The sequence below is a fragment of the Elephas maximus genome, chromosome 12 (assembly GCF_024166365.1).
Source record: "Elephas maximus indicus isolate mEleMax1 chromosome 12, mEleMax1 primary haplotype, whole genome shotgun sequence".
NCBI lineage: Eukaryota > Metazoa > Chordata > Mammalia > Proboscidea > Elephantidae > Elephas > Elephas maximus.
In genome coordinates, this window is record NC_064830.1 from 15789613 (window position 1) to 15807423 (window position 17811).

A 17811-nucleotide genomic window follows, 5' to 3' on the forward strand; every position below is an offset into this window, starting at 1 on the left:
GAATTATATATCACTTTCCAACCCAGCATGTGGTAGCTAATGGCAACATACATAATGACATGCCACATGCTTCAAATGTTATCGGATGTCCTGGAAAGATTATTTATTGCCTGTGGGAGGAATTTATCAGAAGGAAGGAAGATCCAGCATCATGTTGGTGAGCTGGATTCCTCATTCCCTGGAAAATCATCCTGTGTGTACTGATTAGAAAAATTCTTTTTTTTTTTTCTTTGCTAGTCAGCTTCTTATTTGTTACCCATGCATCTTTTATTTGGCTTGTTTCTCACATGTTGCAAACCCAATCAAATTTATTTGTTTGGCTCATGTTAAGAATTTAAATAAGAACGAGTTAAGAATTTTCCCTAAACACGTAATACATTGTGTCAGAAAGAAATGTGGTAAAAGTTGCTTTGGTGATACAAAGAACATATGACCAGGGGCTAAAGGGCTGGCATCTATGTGTTGAGTGGCCTTGGGCAAGAGTGCACCTCAGTTTCTTCACCTGTATAGAGAGAAATGACTTTACAGGGTTATTCTGAAAATGAGAGATGACAGGTACAGAGGGCTTAGGCCAGGGCCTGACATAGGTTGTTGCTAAAATTACCCCCTTCTTTCCTTGATTCTCAGTGTTCTCATCCCTTAAATCTGAAAGTGGTTCACTTTATTTCACAGCATTGTGTGAAAATTAAGGGACACAATTCCTGCAAGAGAATGTTCTACTTCACTTTGTAACCTCCATCATTATAAAACAAGCTGTGTCCAGTCAGGATAATTATTAAAATTTTTAAAAAATCAGTTGGCTTCATTTCAGCTCAATATTGAGAGCATCTTCCATCTAGGCACTGTGATAGGATCTGGGAACTCAAAAATATGTAAAATATAGCCCAAGCCCATGAGGAGTCCATAGTGTACCAATTAAAAACCAAACCAAACCCGTTGCCATCCAGTCAATTCTGACTCATAGCGACCCTATAGGACAGAGTAGAACTTCCCCATAGGGTTTCCAAGGAGTGGCTGGTGGATTCGAACTGCCAACCTTTTGTTTAGTCACTGAACTCTTAACCACTTCACCACCAGGGCTCCTCATGGTGCACAACAGTACGTAAATGTATCAAGACATAATTTTGTTATAAAATAGCAAATGCTGATATTTATTTATTTCATAAATAAGCAAGGTACTATGAAAACTTGGACAAGGGACTCTCACCCGGTCTTGATTCGGGGAAAACTTCCTGGAGTTGAAAAGAAGTAAACTGAGTCTTGAAAGAGGAAAAAGAATTTATAGATGATAATATTGTAGTGGTGGGAATGGGAAGAGGCTGTAGATAAAAGAAAGAGCATGACCAAGGCATGGGGGCACGAAATTGTGTCTGTGCACGCATGCACTTCTGTGCGTGTGCACGCACGTGTGTGTAGGAAACTGCAATTTAGTATTAATGGGTGTGTAAAAAGTAAGAAGGGCTACTTAAGGAGATATGGCCAAGTCAGAGACTTTACCCTGAGGACAATGGAGGGCGACTGAATAATTTCCAGTCACATTTGCAACTGTAGAAAAATTATCTGAGAAGTAGTTTGAGGAGTTAAAGAGCAAAAAGGAAAGGCAGGGAAACAAGCTAACTGGCTTTTAACATAGTCTGAGCAAGAGATGTGTCCCGATCCCAGACAGTGGTGGGAATTTAAAAAAGGAGGCCATTGATTAAAGGAATACAGAGTAGTTTGGTGTTTGGTTGAGGGAGGGCAGAGGGTCTCGGATGACTCCCAGATGCCCAGCTTGGTGGTAACAGCCTGAGATACAGAGCAAGAGACAGAGTAGGTTTGCAGGATGTGTGCCTGTGTGTATGTCAAGGGGGATTGCTTCTAACTGGAAGAAGCCCACCTTGATTGGGGGAGTCTTTAATATTAAGGTGTTTATGGAACTTCTGACCTTTGCAGTTAGAGAAGGCAGGCTAGTATTCCTTTATCGGTAGTTAATTTTGCTTCTCTGACTAGCATATTATCAAGCCTATGCTAAGGTGGGCAAGTTTGTTGCCTCTGGAACACTAGTGATGCATTTTGCAAAACTAATAGAGACGATATAAAATCAAGGAACCATGCCAGACCTTCCTGAATAAGCAGAGAAGATTGTAGGTATCTTTTTCAAAATCAGCCTAAACCCTCCCATTACAAGAATTCTATTTTGTGCTCCTTATTAGCTTTTGGATCCTAAATGACATATAACATCCAAAGTTCCAACAGTCAATCCAAGGAAACAGCATTTTAAGAAATACTTATGAGTCGGAATCGACTTGGCGGCACTGGGCTGGGCAGAAAAGTGTAGACTCATTACCAGACCTTTATAAACCTAGGACGGGCTAAATTTCCCGAGAAAAGTACAATATTCAGGGCGGCCTTGGGTAAAATTTGAGGTAGTGTTTATGCACTAAACATATTGGAGCACTTGCCTTATATGAGGCCCTTGTCAAGGCTCCAAGTGAGGGGTTATGATATGAGGAAGTGATACAGCCAAGTGAGAAGTATGTAATCTCTACCAAAAGCTTATGTTTAAGTGCTGAACGCAGTTTATAGATGACGTTTCCAATACAAGCACGTGATGAATATCAGGTGATGTGTGTTTTAGACTGTGCTTTTCTGCCCTCTTGTTTCTCTGTAAATCCAATCGCCTCTACTTTCTATTCCTAGGGTTTTAACAATTTCAGGTTTACTAACAACCATCATTTCTTATAGTCCAGTGCTAATACTTTTTTTTAATAACACCATATTTTTGTCATTCCACAGGATTTGTAGCAGGAAGGAATTTCCACATGTGTTTTGGAAATCCTGGTGGGGTAGTGGTTAAGTGCTACGGCTGCTAACCAAGAGGTCGGCAGTTCAAATCTGCCAGGGGCTCCTTGGAAACTCTGTGGGGAAGTTCTACTCTGTCCTATAGGGTCGCTATGAGTCGGAGTTGACTCAACGGCTGTGGGTTTTGTTTTGGTTTACTCTTTCATCTTGATCCAATCTCCTAACTCTTGTGGGTTTTAATGTGTTAACATGTCTGTGACCTTCTGGAGACAATGTATTAACACAAAGAAGGATATTTACGGTAGAAATTTCCAGAACATGAAGACAAACTAATGAAGCTGTTGGGCAGATGAGCTGTACCTCACTCCCACAAATTCCTCTCCCTACTAATCCAGTGACAATAAAGCTTTCCAGAAGATGCCACCTGAGCCTCACAGGCACTGTGTAGTAATGACAGTGTTAATGTAGATGACGGAAAAGGACATTCATCTGCAATTTGGAATAGCTGTGTTTCTTCGTTTCCTACTGCTGCTGTAACAGAAATGCCAAAGTGGGTGGTTTTAAAGAACTAAAATGCATTTTCTCACAGATTAGGAAGCTCAAAGTCTGAATTCAGGGCACTAGCTACAGGGGAAGGCTGTCTTTCCACCTGCTCTAGGGGAAGATACTTGTCTCAGCTTCTGTAACCCCAGGGTTCCTTGGTTCCTTGGAGATGTCACTTGGCATTTCTCTCTTCCCTATTCATGTTTGCTTGCTTGCCTGCTTCTCTCTGTCTCTAATCTGCTCTTTTTATATCTCATAAGTTTTTAGGTTTCAGACACAACCCCCACTGATTCCGCCTCATTAATATAACAAAGAAAACCCAATTCTCAAATGGGATTTCATCCACAAGTATAGGGGTTAGGATTTCAACACATTTGGGGGAGGACACAATTCAGTCTATAACACCGTGCATTTAATTTGGTTCTGCAACTTTCCTTTCTCTGAAGATTTGGAAGTCAGCTGAAGTGGTGTCAATACCAGTTAACATTTTTTTAAATGTTAACTTATGTGTCTTGGATTGTGTTTTTAGCAATTTATTATTAACAATGGAGAAATTGTTTTAATTCTCCTGGAATACAGATTTCTGGGTCCATGGTGTTGCGTGACCCACTCAGGCCATTTGCCCTTAGGTGTCCTTTTGAACCTTGAGCCTTTAAGGAATTGTTTTCCTAAAATCACCTCCAAGTCAAATAATAGCCTAGTAAGTAGTTTATTGGAGCCCTGGTGGTTAAGTGTTTAAGAGCTCAGGCTGCTAACCAAAAGGTCAGAGGTTCAAGTCCACCAGCTGCTCCTTGGAAACCTATGGGGCAGTTCTACTCTGTCCTATATGTCCCTCCGAGTCAGAATCCACAGGAAGGCACAGAACAACAATAAGCAGTTTAGCGAAATCATTTTGCCTTAGGCATTGTGAACAAGGGCTTGGAAGAGGTATCTGATCTCTTCCTACCCCACAAAAAAAAGATCAAGAGCCCAGGGCTGATACCAATGAGGCGGGGGTCAGACAAGCCTCCTCTCTCCACCATCCTTACTAATTCTGACACCAACCGTCCCTTGCACAGCACTCTCTACTTCTCTGCTGGGTTCGATAATTCATTGCAGTGGCTACACAGAACTCCAAGACCACACTTACAATTATGGGGTTTATTATAAAGGAAGTAGCAGTTACCATTCAGGCTTAAGAACATTTAGGATATAATTCTTCTGTCAGGATAGCCTCTCCCCAGCTGTGCTCACAGGTGCCCATCTCCCTGGCCCTTAGTCTCTGCCTAAAGAACTCAGCTTTCTCTCTCAGTGGGCTGGGAAGCCCAATGAGTAGTCTCCTGCTGCTGAGTCCCTCCTTCCTTGGTGGTGGTAATGGGCCCCTCCCCTCTACCCTGGAATTGGCTCTCTTTTAAGGCAAAACTGGCCAATGCCCTTGGTAGGCCACAATTACCCTCTTACACAATCACCTGGGTAGGAGTTACAAGACCATGGCTAGAAAGGCCACACACAAAAGTAACTAATCTACCACAGGCATTAGGCTTCTTTGGAGAATTGCAATGACCTTAAGGAAACTACCCTGCCCAGGCCCTGCCTATATAATTTGCTTTCACTCTCCCCTCTTTGGAGAACCTTCCTGATACCTTCCACCTGATGCTGCCTGATTCAAATCATATCTACTCACAATAAATATATTCAGTTACAATAGTTTGTGGTGTTTCTCTGAGCATTTAGGTATTTGGCACCATTTATTTAAATCCAGCTACACTAAAGTTTGTTTGTTTGTTTGTTTTTGTATTTTTTAATTAGGGCAGGAATGGGTATGGCTAAGGAAATTGATATTAATGTTTGTTCTAATTATGATCTTAATTTGTAACATTTACATCTCCTTAAAGCTAACAGAACTAATTGTATTACATGTCTCCAGGGGAAAATGAGTTGGCTTTCTTAGCACAGGGGCTTTCAGGACAAGTGAGCGGTTAGGGTCTCTGTTAACAGAACTCGCTAAAATTCAATATGGGAGTTCTAAAACCTCATGCCGTGGCTTCTCACAAATGCAAAACCTTCAAGGTTCCATGAAAAAGTAAACCACAGTTCAAAAATAATCTTTGAAGCTCAAAAATAAACACCAACCTGCTACTTTCAAGACGTGATGACAAAGGAGTATGGGGAAAAAAAGAAAGAAAGCTTTCTATATTTCTATAAAGGCAACCTGCTGGAAGGCTAATGTGAATTTCAAAGGGCGGCAATACCCATTAATTAACTTTAAGGCCCTAGGGCCCAGGGCAGAACAGCAGGGCAGGAAAAAAGAAAATGAATGCAGGCAAAATGCTCACAGTGTATAATAACAAACACCAAGTAGCTGTCGGACCAGGAAAGTTTCAAAGTAACTAAAATGCTGCACAGGGTGCCAGTGGCTTCCGAGAACAATGTACTGTGCCCATGAGGAAGGAGCTAGGGATATCCAGCTAACCTTGACCTGTCTTTGGTCAGCCCGTCTGGGTCCTGCTCTAAGCTTGCCCCACTCACTGACGTTCTCCTGCTTGCCCATATTGTTTGTTGTTGTTGATAGGTGTCATTGAGTTGGTTCTAGCTCATAGCGACACTATGTACAACAGAACAAAACACTGCTGGTCCTGCGCCATCCTCACAATCCTTGTTATGTTTGAGCCCACTGTTGCAGCCACTGTGTCAATCCATCTCACTGAGGACCTTCCTCTTTTTTATTGACCGTCTACTTTACCAGGCATTATGTCCTTCTCCAGGGACTGATCCCTCCTGATACCATGTCCAAAGTGACATGCCCACACTTGGACTAACATTTTCTACTATTTCCTCAAATTTCAGATTGTAGACAGTTTTCTGGCTTTGCTTTCACTCTGCTTAGTTCATAACCCACTTCTGCCTCCTCAAAATGTTATCACACGTTGGACTTGTTTTGCTTTCCCTGACATGTTTAGTGATTATAACTTCAAGGGATCATATGTGAAAATCAAAAGCAAAAAGAAAGAAAGCCATTGGGGAGGGAAAGAGAGAGGGAGACAGGAAGAGAGAAGAAAAGAACCACTATCTCTGAGTGGGAAATTATACAGACAGGAGAAAACCTTTTCCTCAGCCTTGTGGAGAAAGCTCAAGGAGAGTAAGGGAATGAGGAAAAGATTCAACCTACCGCCTGTTGGGTGCTATGCTAGTGCTATGTTTGTATGTAGCTAGCTGGCTAGGTATCTCCTTATTTAATCCCCAAAGCCAGGCATATTTTGCAGATAAGGAAAATTCGGTTTAGAGAGATAAGTAGCTTGCCTAGGTCACATAGCTGGGGAGTGAGTGAGCCAAGGTTAGGGCTCATTACTGATGTCACATCAAATGGCATTCCTAGAAGAATTTGGGGCCAATTTAGCAAACATATTTCAAGCCATCAGTGATTTGCGATGTTTAGAAATGTCTCTATCTAGCACACAGATTCTGACAGGAAAGCTTTCTGCACACCAGCAATTACGATTTCAGATCTCTGCTGCTTGAACTACAGTAGCTAATTAGATCAAGGCATGAATCATGACACGAACCATAGTTCAAACCAGCTAATTAGATTAAGATCAATATAAAATCTTCTTTAGACGAAGGTAAAATTGGACATTTCTGGCAGAGATATCTGCATGTTGAGTCAATAAGATAAGGACAAAAAACACATGTTAAATAGTGTTTGTGTGCCAGAACCTTCTCTCCGTTCTCTGTAACAAAGTGAGCGATATCAGTTCCTTAGAAAATAAAAGTGAATTAAACAAACAGGGAAAGCTTAGCACTGGCTGAAAGATGTAGGTTCTAGTTATGTGACTTTTTGAGCCTCCATTTTCTCAGACCTAAATGGGGTTTGAAAATTGCTGATATAACTCATAAATATTTACTCAAGGCTTAGTAGCTTACGGTCTGTTTTCACACTCAATATATTTTTTGATGTTCACAACAACTGTTTAATGTGGATGTGTTAGTACCTTCATTTGTAAAAAAGAAACTGGGGCTAATGGTTTAAGTGAACTTGCCCAAACTGTCCCAGCTAAAGTGGAAGAGACAGAGTACAAATTATTTTAACACCAAATGCCATTTGAGCCCACTTCTTTCGATAACACGGCACACAGGACAATACCTGAGTCCTACTTCCAGTCTTGATATTAATTCACCATTGGACCTTAAGGCTTTGAGTCTTAGGGTCCTTTCCACAAGTCCAGTGTTAGATTAGTGGTTTTTAAATTTTGAGAGACATATGTTGCCCTGAAATCCTGATGAAAGTTATGAAATTTATACACAGGGGGAAAAGAATAATAGCTCATTCACACAACGTGCAATCTCAGGGCACCCACTGCTTCTTTGGGGCTCACCATGCATTCTCGAAGGAATACTCAGCCTGGAGCAAGACTCCCTAGACTAGATTATCTCTACAGCAATTCTCAGGCTTCATGTCTCAGGATCCTATGCGATGTATTTCTCATAAGAGAAAAACTCTTATGTATTTTATTTGACTCTTCACTCTTGGGAAAACAAGCTATTAAATGAAGAGAAGTAACACAAAATATAATACTTATAACATGTGCAAAAATTTATAATTGGCAGTTCTATAAGGGTAATTGATTTAAAACAATATTTTTCATGTTTTTTTTTTCTCAATCTATTATTTCTAACCTAGTCAAAGAAAATGGTAGGCTAAGTTCTTATTAAATGATTTATGAAAACTGATAGAAAATTAAGAATAGATTTGTAATATTTTGAAAGCTTATTTTCCTCTGAGTCCTCCTAAATAAATTCCTTAGTAGAAATGGAATCCAAACCAGAAAAGCTTGAGTGAACTCAGCTTGTGAAATACATATTCTTTGAAAGCCAGCATCAAAAGTGATAGGAACCATTTTAATTAAGGATGACTCAGAGAAGAAATTTGATATTTGATATTTCAGCTGTTCTGTCTGCCTTCTAATTTCTGCTCCTCCCCTCAGGGCCTGGGGGAGGCCCTGCTCAGGGTAATTAGGGCCCCTGAGGCAGCACAGATTTTTAATAAAAACTCAGGGTGAAGCTAAGCCAGAGCCTGGTTGGTCAGACTGAGTTGAAGAGATCTAGTACTGACAGAGACAAAGGTCCAAAGGCCAGGATCTGGTTCCTGAATCAGACAGACAAAACAGTAGGCAGAGTAGGGCAGAAACAAGAATAAGAGGTCCTGGTTGCTTTCTGTGGACAACCCCAGGAAGAGACCCAAAGTCTGATTTAGGGGACAGTTGGGTACCCAGCAAGGACAAGGTAGGAGAGTGGTTTAGTATACAGACCAATAGAGGTTACATAATGGGGCATGTCATGATCGGATTTGTTTTTTAAGATTATCCTGGCACCATATGCCTGATCTTGGGTTATCTTCCCCAGTGGCCTGATATAGAATATCTTGCACATTTTTTGCAAGGTATTTTCAACCAAGAAGGTGTAAACCGGATGGTTCGCCCCCAAGCCCTCACTAACTATATGTTCTTGCAGTTCCATTTAGCCCATAAGGATCTATGAGGCCCTGAGTGTTCTTAGGATGCCAATTCCACATCAGCTTTTAGGAATAAATTCTCAGGCAAAAACATTAGACAACGAACAGGCATATGGAAAGGAATGGAATTATTAAAATAATAATTGATCTTTTAGTTTCTGGTTTATCCACCCTTCTAAAATTTACCTTTAAATGCAAGTTCTATGATATCTTTACATATTTTCTCCTAACCTCTGCTGTCTAAATAATAATTTATATCCTAGAGTGTTAAACTCTAGCATATCTTGACCCAGAACCTAAAAGCAATGTGAAGAAGCATGAGGTGAAAATAAGCTTTCTACTAAGATTAAAAAAAGAAAGAGTCATAGAGGTTATTTTTAGAGACTATTAAAACATTTCATACTTCGAACATAGGTTGAGCTGAATGAAATTGCCGGGTTTGTAGCTCAAACAACAGTTAAGTACAGAAAAAGCCATATGGTTCATCAGAATAGAAGTTGCAGAGGAGAGGCAGCCTGTCAGGTTTGGAGGAGCAGGTTTCTGGGGCTAAGTGGACCTCTATGTCTTTGGTTGCTGTTTCTAAAAAAAGGCATTTCCAGCTTCAATGGATGGGTCCAGATTTTCAAAATAAAAACTTTTCAAGACAAATTTCAGTTCATCTCTTAATTCTCAAGTGAGAATCTGAACCCCTCTTGTGGCTTGTCATTCTGGCTCCCCATCCCTTATATCTTTCTTTTCACCCTGTGCCTGAGGTACCAATGAGATGACAGTCTGGGGCCAAGTCTGGGACTGAGAGAGGAGTGAGGGAAACAATGTGCAAAGTTCTGGTGACACTGGGATCTCCCTGACTTTTGGGGTCATTTCCTTCTCGTTGCATTATTATTTTCTTTTTAGTCTTACATGACTTCAAGAGCCTTTGAAACATAAGGTATTATGGAATGGGTAGAAGAGTCCCAGCAGAACAGGCACCCATTACAGGCCTGGCACTGCGGGATGGCTCAGGACCAGGTAATGTTTTGTTCCATTGTGCATGAGGTTGCCGTGAGTCTGGGGCCAACAAGACGGAAGCTAATAGCAACAACAATTAAATTTAAGGAATGAAGCCCCTCACATTCTGTGGTATAAATATCCTGATTTCACGGATAGGCAATTCGAGGTTCAATGAGATTACATAACTTGACCAAGCTCACACAGCTAGGAGGAGAGAAAGCCAGCAGTCAAGCTCATCTCTGTCTAGCTTTTTACTGCCAGATTGGTTCTATAAAGCAATTTTTAAAAGCAATCTGAGACAACTCTTTTCCCTTGGCCTTTTCTATACCCATCCTCTAAATCTGATTATTAATTCGCTGTATACTAGAGTCACAAATAAACTGTTTTATGCCGAAGTCACCAATTAAGTTTGATTGTTTTATTGGCATCAGGCAGATAAAGTTTCTCGTGTTCTACATCTGTCATAAAACCCTTGCTTAAGCATCGTTTGGTGGAGACATCATACTCCAATACAGAGATAAAAGGAAGATTTAAAATGCATGATGGGGTCTGTCCCAGAGGCTAATTGCATGCCCTGGAGAAGGAGAAAAGCTGGCTTGGTTGGTGTCATCAGCCATGTATTACCTCTCTGATCTATTTATCGTCAGGGCTATCATTAGGGAGATTAAAAACCAGTGTCTACAAATAGTCCTGATATTTTGGTCGTTCATTGGTGACTTATTATTATTATTACTCAAGACCTCCTTTTTCCCAGCAAAGACAATGATTTCTGAGTCTGCATCAGGATGTGATCCATAGAGAATTCATCAGAGCAGAGGAAATATTAAATGCTATTTCCAACTACCGCAGCCTATTGTCAGGGGCCATCTTGGATAATAATGGCCTTAATTTATAGAAAGATAAATAATACAACAGTGAACCGAGGATCTATGATCATATAAATCTGTCAGAGATCAGTACAAATGAATGTAGTTAAATGAAACTGAACCATAAATATATCTATGCATCAGCTTGGAAGGAAAAAGTTTACTGAAAACAAAAAAAAAGAGCAAGAACCACAATAAAAATGGAAGCCCCTTTAGTCAACAGAGGCCTTTCACCTTGAAATATGAGCCATTTTGCATTTTATTCCTGAGGAAATGTTTAGATATATTGGATTTGCTTTAAAAAAAAAAAAAAGGAAACAGATGTGACGCATGTAATATTCTCAGACAATCCCACGCATGCTAGTGTGTGAGCCCTTTTATAACTTAAGTAGCAATACCGCCTTATATTATATTTTGTGACGCTCATTGGAAGAACTAGATTTATGATCTCATAAATAACTGAGTGCTGCAGTGTTGTTGGCTTTGATGGGTAATTTTTTTTTTTTTTTAAATACATCCATTTGCTGTTTAAAATTAATGAAATCCATTTCCAGGAATGTTCTCTCTCTGTAAGAAAAGTCAGCCGCCTAAAGCAGCTGAACAGAGACATCTTAGTAGTAGTTCTTTTGTTTTCTTTTTTTTAAATTTCATTTTTTTGATTATGCAAGGAAAAATGGGTAAATTGTTTTATACAGTAGAAGGGGGTACAAGCTGTACAAGACTTCAAGGCAAAAGGTAAGCTGCATTGATTCCTTCTAATATTCACATCCAACACAGCTTGTTAAAACCCCTTCAGTCTAAACAAACCAGCTCAGGAACAAAATATAATATGCCAGGAGATTATACCTTCTGTAGAAGTGTGACACTTTCTTTTCATTACGGAATATGGACTGGTAGTAAAATGAGCTTGAAGTGGAAGGCATCTCCAAAAGTTTTTAAATGTTACCTTTTAGATTTGTAATGGTAAAATTTTTTATGTGCCGTCCGTGGGCACCAAAATACAGGATTTAAATAATTAAGTTTTAAGTTTACCAGAAAGGAAGTTAAGGTCCAGGATCTAGAAGGGATTTTGATCCAGACAAATCAGAGCACATCAGGCCATTGATGAGTTATTTAGAATGCTTCAATCAAAACCTATCTTTCTTTTGTAATGTGGACATATTTTTATTAACATGGTGTGTGGTTGGAGGTGGTGTCTTGGGGAGATTTCGATCTGTTTAAAGAAATGTAGATATATTAGAATCCCAAATCACAGGCAATCTTCATGACAAAAGTCACCAAGCTGGTATAAGTTGATATTCATACATGTTCTATTTCTTCATGAAGTCACTCACACAAGTCTAAGACAGAGTCACTGACAACACCTCTGTTAAGAAAAAGAGCCCCTTCTGCAGGCCCCCGGTCCTGTGCCGTCCCCGTAATTGATTGGGACCCATGGTGTTTTCGCTGGCTGATTTTCAGAAGTAGATCACCAGGCTTTTCCTCCTAGTCTGTCTGAGTTTGGAAGCGCCGCTGAAATCTGTTCAGCATCATAGCAACACGCAAGCCTCCACTGACAGAAGGATGGTGGTTGTGCGTACGGTGCATCAGTCAGGAATTGAACCAGTGTCTCCAGCATGGTAGACAGAAATCCTACCTCAGCCCTAGCCAGCCCTTAACCCCCTCACCCTACCAGGTTTATTCTTTTGTCATTCATGACCAAATGAATGGTTCAGAGCAACAAAATGTGTCAGTTGATGCCTGACCTAGTGGCTGGCAGAGGAAGCCATGGAGCCAATCTTCTTTTCTCATCTTTTTTTTTTTTTTTTTCTCCTTTGCCGCTGCCACTACTGCCACCATATTAGGCCTACAAGCATCACAAGCTCTCTTTGCCCCTATTTATCACCCTTTACATTCTGAATATTGTAATTCTACTTGAAGTGATCTTCTTCCTCACACATACCATTTCTTCCTCTCAAGCCCGTTTCTGGCTCTCACTTAGCATCTACCTATTTGCCTTAGGGAAATAGCTCTTCCTGCTGCCTCTCCACCTCCTTCTTTGTAACAGTTGGCCAAAAGTGCATACCCACTATGGCTGGTGCAATACAACACAGCGAATAAGGCTCTAGAATTAAACTGCTTGAGTTCTAATCCCAGCTCCAAAATTTACTGGCTGTGAGAACATCAGCAATTTACTGAAATTTTCTGTCTCTCACTTTCTGCATCTCTAAAATGGGTGTGCCACCTGCTTTCCTTTTGCCCCGTCAGGTCCCCTCACTTTCAACTCCTTTCTGCCCCAAGTCAGCATGTATGAATATTCGCAAAGCAGTCGCATGCTCTCTGGCTTCTGGCCGCATTTGACAGGAGATCAGAGGGAGCGAAGACGGTGGTGGCTGGGTGTTTGTTCTCCTGGCTCCTCTGTGGGGTTACTTTGGGCTACACTTGTCCTTCACAGAAAGTAATTGTTCTACTCAAGGTGGCCCATTCTATAAGAGTCTCTCTATTCAGGAGATCCAATAAGCGTTCCCTGGCTTCACCCTTTCAGGGTGCTGGCAGCTCAGCTGCTTCTAGACCTGTGATCTTGCACTACCTTTTGTGGTTCTCAACACCCCAAGCCCAGATTTATAATTAGTCCTTTTTTAAATAAACAACAACAACAAAAACCCAAACGCACTGTCATCAAGGTCATTCTGACTCACAGGGTTTCCAAGGAGTGGCTGGTGGATTTGAACTGCTGACCTTTTGGTTAGCAGCCAAGCTCTTAACCAATGCACCAAATAACCAAAACCAAAAAAAAAAAATCCATTACCGTCAAGTCAATTCTGACTCATAGTAACCCTAAAGGACAGAGTGGAACTGCCCCACAGAGTTTCCAAGGAGTGCCTGGTGGATTCAAACTGCTAACCTTAACAGATGTAGCGCATAACCACTACACCACCAGGGTTTCCTGGTGCCAAACAGACACCCCTAATTTGAGTATCCACCACTCATCTGTCAGATTGTTGTACAGTGGTGGCTTGTGTGTGTTACTATGATGCTAGAAGCTATGTCACTAGTATTTCAAATACCAGCAGGGTCATCCATAGTGGACAGGTTTCAGTGGAGCTTTCAGACTAAGACAGACTAGAAAGAAAGATCTGGCAATTTATTTCTGAAAACCAGCCAATGAAAATCCCAGGAATCACAACCGAATATTGTCTGATATAGTGCTAGAAGGTGAGCCCCTAGGTTGGAAGTTACTCAAAATACACAGAGGACACAATAATCGACTGAAGCCTACCAATGATCATGAAGATGGAGCACAACCAGGCAACATTTTCTTCTGCTGTACATGGGCTCGCCATGAGCCAGAGCCAACTCAATGGCAACCAGTGGCAACCCACAACAGTTTGAGTATGCCATTGTTTCCTGTTGGGATCCTGACTGGAAAAACCTGCCTCGTTGTGCTTTTTCTGTTTTGTTTGTGTGTGTGTGTGTGTGTGTGTGTGTGTGTGTAAGAACCAGGGTCCTCAAAGCCACGGGGTGGAAAGCCTCGAAAGGTCTCCTTCTGCCTCTGTGCCCCAGCCATATCCATATTCTTTTAATGTATGTGGTAGGCAGAAAAAATGGCCCTCCAAAGGTACCCACATCCTAATCCTAATTGTAGAAATGTGGATATGTTAGGTTACCTGGCAAAGAAAAATGAAGGGTGCAGATGGAATTAAGGATACTATTCATGTGAGTTAAGGTAGAGAGATTTGTCCTGGGTTGTATGGGTGGGCCCAATAGCATGACATGAGTTCTTAAAAGTGGAAGACGGAAGCAGAAAGGAAGAGTTAGGGGGAGATGTAGTTACTGAAGAAAGGCACACAAAGATGCAACATTGCTGGCTTTGAAGATGAAGGAAGATGACCACGAGCCAAGGAATGTGGGCTCACTCTAGAAGCTAGAGAAGTCAAGAAAATGTGTAGTCCCCCAGAACTCCAGAAAGGAATACAGCCCTGCCAGCCCCTTGGTGTTAGCTCAGAGAGACTCATGTAGGACTTCTATCCTACAGAACAGCAAGATAATAAATTTGAGTTGTTTAAGCTGCTAACTGGGCCGTAATTTGTTACAGCCGCAATAGGAAGCTAATACAATTTGGAAGAGGAAAAACTGTCCATTCACACAACATCCCTGTGTGGGGCAGGGGGCGGTTATTTACTCTGAATTTGGGACTACCTATGCTGAATTTGGAGGCTTGGTGGTGCAGTGTTTAAGAGCTCAGCTGCTAACCAAAAAGGTCAGAAGTTCAAATCCACCATTCACTCCTTGGAAATCCAATGGGGCAGTTCTACTCTGTCCTATAGAGTGACTATGAGTTGGAATCGACTTGACGGCAATGGGTTTTGATGCTGAATTTGAGGTTCTCATAAATTTGAGATTGGTCCAGATGACTGACCAGGAATTAGAGTGAACATAAAAAGTGATGGCACTTTTCCAATTATCCTTCCCCTCTTTCAAAGACTTTCAGAATGTTGACCTCCTTAAGAAGGCTGCAAGTAGCAAACCCTAATTCCCATGTTTGCCTTCTGTAGCTTTCTCTGTCCAACAATAAAAGGATTGGCATGATAGTCCGCGGAAGACAACTCCCCAACCTAAGAGTTCTCCAGGTTCCATTCAGGCTTTGCTGTCTAATTACAAATCCTTACACAAAGCTAAAAAATTTATCTCTGTCCTAACTTTGTCAATTTTCCAAATTTTATACAGTATCTCCTGCTCATCCCTTGCAGTGTTCTAGGCAAGTTGGATGCATTTAGCTTGTTTAATTTTGCTCATAAATCAATCTCTTTTGTCCCTTTATCATATGTTCCTCTTCTTTAAGCTACCTCCAATCAGCCAACAGATTTGTATGGTACCGAGGCACCTCTGTGTGAAAATTCTAGACATGTCACACCAGCAGTGCAAAAGTAAAACATTTTACTGAAAACACAACTCATCTTCTTAATGATGCATGCTATATGTGCTGGTGAGACTTTTACAGATTACCACATCTTCTCCTTTCTTTACTAACGCATTCATTCACTCATTAATGTATTTATCCATGTATTTTAAAGCCAACCTTGTGTCAGGCAGAGTTCCAAGATACAATGGTGAACTAGATGGACGTGAATACTGTGTTCATGGATGTTATACATCTAGTGGGAGAATTGGTAATTAATACAAAAATAAATCAAGAAGATATTTTCTTGCATTGATAAATGAAGAAATTAAAGCATGGCAAGATGGCAGGGGAAAACAGAGTTAGAAAGAGTAGTCAAGGAAGCCTTCTTGGCAATGGATACTTAACACCACAGAACTGAAAGAAAAGTATATGAAGAGACTTTTGGGTCAGGAGAACATCTACTCTAAAGGCCTGAGATGCTAACAACCCTGGCATATACAGGAGTCCCATGAGGCTGGATAGAAAATCAGAAGGCAAGTAGAAGGTAACACAGAAGACAGGAGGCAGATAATCCATAGGCCATAGTGAGGCATTTAGATTTTATTCCGATGACAATGGGAGACCACGGGAGGGATTGAATCAAAATGGCGTCATCAGTATCTTTGCATTTGACACAAAGATTATTTTAACTAACAAGTTCAGGAAGGTAGATTCTAGAGGGTTAGGAGTCAGCAAGAGTAGAAACACAGTAAAAATAGGGAAACAAATTACTATGCAATCACAGTCATCCAGGAAAAAGATAATAGTGGCTTTAACTGGGATGCCAGCAGTAAAAATGAAGAAAAACATATAATACAGGATGCATTTTGATGGGAGATCTACCAGAACTTGGTTTTGGACTGGATATGATGATTAAAAAAAAAAAAAGCAAATGGCTGGATGATGGTATTGGAGACTCAAGTGGATATATTAAGAAGGCAATTGGAGATAAGACTCTGGAGTTCAAGGCTGAGAACTAGAGGTACATATGTGAAAGTCATGAGTGCATGGCTCCCACCAATTAATTTAAAGTTGTAGACACATATGAGATTACCAGAAACAAATATAGAGATAAATGGAGAAGTGGCTCCAAGACCAAGCTGAATAACTCTACCCTTTAAAAAAAGGAGCAGGGAAAAGAAGGAGGAAATGGCAGAGGAGACAGAGAAGAAGCTGCCAGAGAAAGAAAAGAAAAACCAGAATAGTCTGGAATCATGGAAGCTATGAAAAAACTAGGACAAAGGAAGAAAAAAAAATAAAACGACTAATCAAAATTCTACAGCTAAGTTTTGAAAGATCCAAGACCTTGCATCTAGATGTGGTGCCCTGTCTTCTACACCATCAACACATGTTCAAATATGAGATTCTTCTTACTTCAAATTTCTTTCAGAATCTCCTTTTAAAAGGATTGTATCCTGCTTACTGAATAACTATGTCCTTTCAGTATCTGTTAACTAGTTTGGTTTTATCCATTTAAAGAAAAAAAAAAAACAAGCTCTCATTTCTATTTTTTGCTCTTACAGAAGATACCTGTTGATCCCACAGTTAATATTCAACGTTTTGGCTGCTGTAAGTTACCCTACACCCCTTCAGAATCACTGAATCTGGACTGTAGGGCAGCCTTAAAGGGGAGACCCAATCTGGTCGCAGGCTTGGAAAATACTCTTATGCTACTGATGCTGAAGCATGGCTTAGAGGCAGGCAGTGAGAAACCTCACGCCTTTTTTCAAAGATGAATATATCTTTTCAGGAAATCAGCAGTTTCCAAGGATCTCCTTACCGCTGCACAATACTTCCTAACATTCCACCAATTTCAGGAATCCCCCCTTCTCTGAGCTTCACATCAGGATTGCAATAGAAGGGATTTCCCAACCTGATCTCATTCAGAAAGAACTGTCCTCTGAAGTCCTCTCTCTGTTTTGTTTGAGAGCATTTGAGTTCCTAGATATTAGTATTCCATCCATAAGCACAGCAGTCACTTGGCTTTCCTAGACATTTAAGACATTGAGGGTATGGCAAGAATTCTATCTTAGTTTTACATTAGAATTGCATGTGAGTATAAAAATTATACAGCACCTGCTTTAAAAAAACAAGGGAAGGAAAAATATGTCACAACATAACCAGGGACCCAAATAATCACCAGGTAGCCTGATATTGAAAGACAAAGGACTCTAAAGTCAGGTGAACAATAATTAGATTTAAAAAAAAAATCCAAAGGAAAA